Consider the following 8644-nt stretch of genomic DNA (forward strand, 5'->3'; position numbering starts at 1 on the left):
TCACACATCCAGATATTTCTGTGTATGTACACATGTACTTTTTTGTGTGCGTGTGGTGTGTTTGGACCTTCATACTGTAGTTTGTCTCAGCAGTAATCTCAGTGTCTTTCATCCTTCGAGTACCAGATGTAATATGCGCTTTCAATCAGGGCAACTATCCTGTACAATATGATCCTTTTTCAGATTGCGTCACTTATTTCCACTACCTCTGCAACTGTCATGTCAGAGTGGGGAACAGAACCACACGGGTATAGAAAATTAAATTATGTTTTTGTAACTAATATAAAGATACCACAAATCACATTAGCTAAATAAACTATGTATGTATTCAAATGAACGATTGTCCCTGACTTTGTTTATGATTTTATGTTTTGACTGATAGCTAATGAAAGTTAAACCAAGCCACAGACTGGATATAAAGATGGACATGATGTAGCCTCCACCTGTGAGGTTTTTAGCAGTATTTTACCTGCACTCTCTCTAATGGCCAACAGGAGGCGACTCCTCTATTGTCAGAAACAAGGCTAGTTGATCTAGATTCTAGAACATAGTTACCTTTCCACGTGACTTAAATTAGCTCTTTTGTAAGCAAATGCAAAGACATCATTTTATCACAAAGCTATAGATCTGTAGATATGTAAAGTCTGGCAAGTGCCGAGTGATGTTAAAGGGAGTGAATGCTGACGCCAGCCGAGCAGCTGAATTCAACAGGTGACAAAAGCAGGAATGAGCAGTCATGTAGCTATAATGCTACATGTAGCATTATAGACTCCATTTCTGTCTGATTCTGTTGATACAAGAGTTGCTTTTCCTCCTTCTTTGGAATGTTTTTCACCAACTTTTATGTTTACTTTGTTACACTTAAGGATTGTGTGTGGCCTGATTAGGGTAGGAATTATCAGTGATTGGGACTGTAACTATATTATACTGTTAATTTTTGAATTATGCGATTTTGTATCTCAGGTCATTTTGCAGGGTGACATAAAAGTAATGTAATGAGTAGTTTAATGAATTAGGCTACGTCCACACATACACGGGTATTTTTGAAAACGGAGATTTTCCGTTTTCGTTTTAAAAAATAATCCCGTCCGCACGTAAACGCAGAAATGAAGGAAAATGCTGCTAGGAACATGCCAAAGCAACAGGTGGCGATATATTCCTAACCGTGTAGAAATGTTGGCCAATCAGAAGTCTAGAAGCCTCGGTGGGAAATAGTAAACAAAAATGGGGCATAGAAGCAGAACCAAGTCGTATGTGTGGAGGGACAGTAACTGTGTGTATATATGTGAGCATTTAAACACTGCAGAGAGTACAAGTAACAGTAACAGTAACAGTATTGTAGAAATTAATTTCACCGAAACAATAACGTGGCGCACAGTGTGACGTCAAAAAAGGCGCACACCTTTGACGCTGCGTTTTCTCCGTTTTTCTCGTCCACACGTAAATGCAAAAACGGAGTTTAAGAAAATCTCCACCCTGGCAGGCGATTTTAGAAATCTCTGTTTTCAGTGACCGAAAACGCCGTTTACGTGTGGACGAAAGGTGCAAACGCATAGAAAAATCTGCGTTTGCAAAAATACCGGGTACGTGTGGACGTAGCCTTAGTGTCTATAGCAGGGCCGGTATCCTGAAACTTTTCCATGTGTCCGTGCTGCAACACACCTGAATAAGATTTGTAGGTGATTAGCAAGACTTGACTGCATGCTGAGGTGGCAACACCTAACCTTACTTACACTTTTATTTAAATGTACTTAAGTTAAAACTAGTTTTATTGAACCATATTCATTCATGAGCTGCTGTAACATGAATCAAATGGCTGAATTGCCACCTGCAGTCAAGTTCTATAGAGTCTTGCTAATCACCTACTAATTTTATTCAGGTGTGCTGCAGCAGAGACACATGGAAAAGTTTAAGGCCCTGCTATAGACACTAATTCATTAAACTACTCGTTACATTACTTTTATGTTACCCCGCAAAATGACCTGAGATACAAAATCACATAATTCAAAAATTAACAGTATAATATAGTTACAGTCCCAATCATTAATAATTCCTACCCTAATCAGGCCACACACAATCCTTAAGTGTAACAAAGTAAACATAAAAGTTGGTGAAAAACATTCCAAAGAAGGAGGAAAAGCCACCTGTGGTCTGTGGGAAGCAAATAAGTAACATAACCCAGAACTTTTTAAATCAGCATGTCAGTGACATAGTAGTACATCTGCCTCATGATCCAAACCAGTTTCACCCAAACTGTAAAGACCACATGTGGTCTTTACAGTTTGGGTGAAGACATATTAGGCAATCATTCATTATATGCACATTTAATTAAGTTCCTTCCAATACTGCAGGAGGACTAATGATTCTCGTGACTTGTGGAAGGATGTAATTCATTACTTTCTGTTAAGTAAAACTTTAAACACTGTCCAGCACGTACAGAACATGGCATGAATATCCGCTGCAGCTGGTGGTTGCAAAAATAATAAACTGGAAAATGTTAAAAAGCTCAGAGCTTAACAGAGTGACTCTGGACACATGAACATACTGATAATTATATCAAAATATCAATTAGTGCATCTTTAATTTATTAAGTGTTACTTATATGTTTATGATAATGTTGGCTGTGGTTTTCTTTGACAATAACACAGATGTGCACTACCAGTCAAAGGCTTGGACACACTTTCTCAGGTATTGTTTTTTCTTTATTTTTACTACTTTCTATATTGTAGATACAAACTGGAGACATCAAATATATCATGCAAGATATATGGAATTATGTAGCAAAGAATAAATTCATAAATAACTCTACATATGTCTTATATTTTAGATTTGCACAAAGTGCCACCCTTTGTTGACAGCGCTGCAAACCCTTGGCCTTCTCTCAGTGAGCTTCATGATGTCATCACTTGAAATGGTTTCACTTGACAGGAGCACCTTGTCAGGGGTCAATTGTGAAATTTCTTGCCTTCTTAATGGGGTTGGGACCATCAGTTGTGTTGTGCAGAAGTCAGGTTGTTTCACAGCTGACAGCCCTATTTGACTACTGTTAGAATTCATATTATGGCAAGAACCAAATTCCATTATTACTTTAAAAGCTGAAGGTCAGTCAGTCTGGAAAATTGCTAAAACTTTGAATGTGTCTCCAAGTGCAGTCGCAAATACCATCAAATGCTACGAGGAAACTGGCACACATGAGGACGCCCCAGGAAAGGAAGACCAAGAGTCACCTCTGCTGCTGAGGATACGTCTGAGGCACCAGCCTCAGAAATCCCAAGTTAAAGGCACCTCAGATTAGAGCCCAGATAAATGTCACAGAGTTTCAGTAGCATACACATTTCTACATCAGCTGTTCAGAGGAGACTGTGTGAATCAGACCTTTATGGTCAAATAGCTGCTAAGAAACCACGACTAAGGAAAAGCAAGAAGCAAAAGAGATTTGTTTGGACCAAGAAACACAAGGAATGCACATTAGACCAGAAATTACCAGAAATCTGTGCTTTGGTCTGATGACTCCAAATTTGGTTCCATCTGCTGTGTCTTTGTGCGAAGCAGAAAAAGTGAACGGATGGTCCCTACATGCATGGTTCCCACCGTGAAGCATGGAGGAGGAGGAGTGATGGTGTGGGTGTCACGGTCTGGCTAGGGCAGACCGTATATTGCAGGGAAGGACTCAAGCGCAGACCGAAATGGGATGTGAATAACAAAACAAGCAGTTTAATAAGGCAAGAAACAAGGGTACAAAATAATGGGGCATGGGTGAAAACTAAACAATAACCTAAACTGGGTGAACTAATAACAAAACATGAAAAACCTTAACCATAGCGAACTAACATGGGTACCTGGGGATGAGACATGGATGAGCAGTACAATGGGTGAAATACAACAGACGACCTGACAACGAATGACTGAAGACACACAGACTAAATAGACACAGGAGGATAATCAGGAAAGTGGCAACACATGGGGAACCAGCTGACACACATGAACATAACGACGTAACACTGGAAGAGTAAAACTGAACACGATGAACACAGACACACCAGACCTCTTCACAATAAGACAGGAAACACAGTGAGATATAAACATAACAACCTGAACTGACAACAAACGCCACAGACATAAAGTACATGAAAGCAGGGGAGACTTAACATAGTGGAAAACACGAGGGGAAAATAACTAGAAACACCTAGGCATGATAATGATAAACTTAGGAAACTTGAAGGCAACAAAGAACTAAACACAAAACGCTGGGTCAGAGACCCAGGCCGTAACAGTGGGGGTGCTTTGCTGGTGACACTGTTGGGAATTTATTCAAAATTGAAGGCACACTGAACCAGCATGGCTACCACAGCATCCTGCATTTAGTTGGACCATCATTTCTTTTCCAACAGGACAATGAACCCAAACACACTCCAGGCTGTGTAAGGGCTATGTGACCAAGGAGAGTGATGCGTCAGATGGCCTGGCTTGCAGTCACCTAACCTATGACAATGAACCGTAGACTAACGGCAAAGGTGCCAACAAGTGTTCAGCATCTCTCCTTCAAGACTGTTGGAAAACCATTTCAGGTGACGACCTCGTGAAGCTCATTGAGAAAACGCAGAAAATGAGATGAACAGAATCAACTTTTGGGGATTTACTTACCTGGATGACTGAACATGCATCAAGACATTAATATTCATAATTTTAATTACAAGTATAATTATACATTGATTCTAAGTTATAATCCACCAGACTCTCTTTGCTATATTAGTTTGATCCCATCAAAAAAATGATCAGTGGTCTCATTAGTCTGATGCCCAGCTTATAAATTGTAAAAGTTTTTCAAATATCAAATTTCCTGCTGACACAGAGGCACAAAAACAAACCGCCAAATGAAAACAGAACCTCCAAGGTGGAGGCAATAATGCTTCAGCAAGTCAGCAGAATGAATAATATCTCAGTGTGTCTTTCCATTAACAGTCAGCACACAAAATCACCTGGATGGGACCAACAACTCTCACTGCACTCACAGTGCAGCTCCTCCTGCATCAAACTCAATAATTAACTCACTAATAATCACGCATCATTCTCATATTAATTCTGGTTAATGGTGACCAATGAAAACTCACACTTCAAAGATGCCCCCACCCCATCCTGTCGCCCACTCCACATGGCCCGCTCCCCGCTGTCTCATTAGTATGCAATGCATCAGCGAGGCTATGCGTGCCGATGATGGCTGAAGACCCTCAGGCAGAGTTTCAGGCTAGATTTTAATGGGGCGGTGAGGGTCACCAAGCAAAGAGAGAACAATACGCCTCTCCAGTTTCCTGTGATCGCCTTTTCAGCAGGATGGGGCACCCCAGGGGGAAGGACCTGTTGGGGTTTGAATGCAGAAGAAGCTGACCTTCAAAACAGTGTCAAACCATATTCCCTGTAAAGCTGCAGAGTTTCAGGTCAGCCTCCTTTGAGTGCTGCCGGTTGGCAATTAGCTGTCATACTAGTGCTCAGGCTAAGCGCACTTCACTAACAATGTTGTGATATTAGGTTAAACACTGAAGGGACACGGGCGGCCCAGCGGATATGTAGCCATTCTTTGATGTTGCATTGAGGCTGAAACCGCAGCACATCCAGCTGCTTCCAATCCTTTTTTTTATTCCTACGCTTCTCTTTTCTCTCGCCTTTTAACAGGACTCTATAAACACACTCCAACCACTTTTTTATAACCTTATGAAAGGTAGATTTTATGCAGCAAATGTAAAATATGCCTCGAATGCGAGCAGCAGCCAAATATTTATGGAAAAATGGGGAAAAGTTAAAGATGTATAAAGCATTCACTGGTTTTATATATTATTCATGACTCTGAATGTTTTTCATGCTTTATGCATGAAAACACCTATTTAAATGCTCATCAGGAACTGTATGCTTGGTACTGTATAAAAATGTGCTCTATAACCATATTTTTAAGTATCTTTTTACGCTAAAGACATTTTAGCGAAGTAAAATAGTGGAACAGTGCTTGAAGCAGAGTGCAAACGTTGTGCTTTTATTAGCTGATTGGCATCAGCTGTTCCATTCATGCGTTGCAATCACTGGCTCGTTCACAGCTGTGTGGCTACCGGCTTAACTCTGACATCCAGTCGTACTTGCATATTCAAGTGTGGACTGCTGCAGTGGGAATTTACTCTCAGACAGCCCTAATTTGATACACCGAACTGATCTGACACGTTTGTCGATCAAGGAATTGTTCGTTTAAAAAAGGTGCACTAAAAACAAACGCAACTGTAAAGTATGCGACACACACAGCGATTGTGCTCACGAGCAATGTTCCCTCTAATTTTTCACGTGTCTGAGCGAACACACAAACTCCTTGAGCGGACACTTGGACCACAGTGAGCAACATCAGACGTGTGCACTGTGGTCACGCCAGCATCGAATCCATCCAAGTTACATCGTTTATTAAAAATAATCAAATCACAGCATTTACATTTATGTTAGACTACTTTTAATTAACTGCTTTAGCCCACTTACAATGAAAAAAAAAATCTTGTTCATGACCTGTGTAGTATGTTAACACTATTGGAAGTAAAAATAACTTGAACTCCAATTTTGAAAATAAAAGTTGCTTTTTTTTTTATTTTTAATAAAGCTCTGACTTGTATTATGAGTCTGTGGTCTGGGTGAGTCTAACTCTCTGTCTGCAAATACAGTAAATAATGACCAATGTTGGACAATTAATATATAGTTACTTCTTCAAAAAAGTAACTGAGTTATGCAAACAACAAAGTTTTTTGCAGCTGTTTACCTAAAAATGCAGCCAAGGCGTTTTTAAATAAACATTTCAAACTATTTACAGAACAATCAGCTGTTCTGCATCAAATCTGATGCCACACAAATTATTTGTGCCACTCCAAAAATAATTTCTGTCCACTATGAGATGAAGGAGAACAACAGCCTGATACCTGCAGGCCTGACAACAGGAGACGTATCACTCCTGTAACACCTGTAACACTCAGCAGTCGCCTCATTGTTCTGACACACACAACAGAACTATTGACTACACTACACACTAACTACACAAGATCTGTGCTAAACGTCGCAAATCTCTCACATGTCAAAACACGGTGTCACTCCTAAAACTTCCCCCTCCCTAAACAACTAAATGCCATGTTGCCATATCATTTTTTTGATTGGTTGACATGGTACATTTTTCGACCAATAGGAAAGGGTGGGGTTTTTTTTTTGGTGTTGTTTTTGCTCACAGGCGGAGCTTTGGATCGTTTTCCTTATAAAACACAGTTTTTAGTTTCTTCCCGCAGTAAATATAAACAACAATAGTATTCAGGAAGAAAAATAAACATTGCATATATTTTATCATAATTCTGGTTTTACATGGCCGATCAACACAATTTAAAAACTGGTATAAAATCCACACTGTGGTGGGGGCCGGTTTGCAGCATAATTTGCATAGTACAGTTTTCTGGTCCGTGTCATACTTTTCATAACCAAACCATGTCCATGCTGCAGAGGTAGCCCCATGTTTAGGAATAAGGTCCTCAATGTATTTGGACTGGTCCTTCTGTTTGGACCTAACTGGTTCTGCCTCATCTTTACTGGCCATGCTGGTATTCTCTGTGCCTGCATCCACGTGGTGACCATCCAAACGATGAAAAAAGATTTCCGTAAACAGTGTATTTTGTGACAAACGATAGCCTATAATATGAAACAATAGATCTTTTAATTTTGTCATCGAATATATTTCGTCATATCGAACAGCCCGACCGAAATCTCAAAACTTTGTGATAAACTGATAAAGTCACACAAAAAAAGATTAGTTCACATTACTGCTGCTAAAGGCTACAAGCTACTGAACGATAGTGTACTTGGTTTTTTACAGCGCTGTAGTTCTTAGTAAGACAAAAGCATCCAACTGTGTTCATTCCTGCTCCCTCCTCTCGTCTTTACTCGCCTCATTCAAATGTTTGTTTAGGTTGTAGGAAAACATATTCATTGTTAAAGATGAGGTAGCCTTCTGTCCATGAAACAGAGAATCCAACAGCACTGAACAACTAGCACGGTGTGCAGATGTGAGAGGGACTGTTTAGAAAAGATATGAACAGTTTATCCTTCATAACTACTAGAACAACAAGTCCTTGTTTAATCAAAAATATCAGTATTTCACAAAGTCCACTGGATCATGCACACACTGAAATACCACATAAAATTTAGTATAAAGTGAACCTTGATACCATTCACATGCACATCCATTAAATGTAAGGCTTTAACCAGATGCTGTTAGCTTAGCATAATGGAAGCTAGCTGTTTGCCCAGAAGCAGTGGCGTACTCTATTCAGAAATGGGAAACACATTTCCTGATTTGTCATACTTAAACCTACATACCACCAAATAAATCCTTACTTATCATGTAAAGCAGAACTAGAAACCCCTCTTTTAAAAACAGAAGCTTTACTGCAGCGTTTCCAATCAGTTTCTTTGCGTCAGCGATCCCTGAGGGGCTCACATTGTATTAGATGTGGTTGATAGCAGCTGCCTGATATCTAATGCATATAAAGCCAATATTGTCTGCCCCTCATATCACAGTCTATGCATTGATGCTATATCAGAGGAAAATGTCTCTCAAAGCATCAGCTACGGAGCGAACCAA

This window comes from Pundamilia nyererei, unplaced genomic scaffold (assembly GCF_000239375.1).
Source record: "Pundamilia nyererei isolate P.nyererei 1_Seehausen unplaced genomic scaffold, PunNye1.0 scaffold00050, whole genome shotgun sequence".
Lineage (NCBI taxonomy): Eukaryota > Metazoa > Chordata > Actinopteri > Cichliformes > Cichlidae > Pundamilia > Pundamilia nyererei.